The sequence below is a fragment of the Saprolegnia diclina genome (genome assembly GCF_000281045.1).
Source record: "Saprolegnia diclina VS20 unplaced genomic scaffold supercont1.39, whole genome shotgun sequence".
NCBI classification, from domain to species: domain Eukaryota; phylum Oomycota; class Saprolegniomycetes; order Saprolegniales; family Saprolegniaceae; genus Saprolegnia; species Saprolegnia diclina.
Window position 1 is genome coordinate 537501 of NW_008246106.1, and position 405 is coordinate 537905.

Below are 405 nucleotides of genomic sequence, written 5' to 3' on the forward strand. Positions count from 1 at the left end.
ACCCTTGGTCGTACGCATCCCTCCTACTGTAGTGCCAAGTAGCGTGCGTAAGTACTGTAGTTCAGCGTCAAATGTGGTCAAGTTGATACATAACCAACCTCGATTTGTCCGAGCCCAATTTTGTGACGGCACTGATAGCTATCGCAGGAGTCTGATCGCACATTGCATAAGCCGTCAATCTCTCGAAACCAAGCGACAGTAACATGGATCCTAGAGTCATTTCCGCTGTTTTCATTTTGACACATCCACCTTGTGCCGCTTTTTGACAGAGGCTACCACCGTGGCGCGCCATCAGCTTTGCTGCGATCATTTGTCATACCATGTGATCGCAACAGACGACTGGAAACGCCCAGCTCACCATACACAGCATACCCAGCACACGCCCGACTCACACTTCGCCATTCG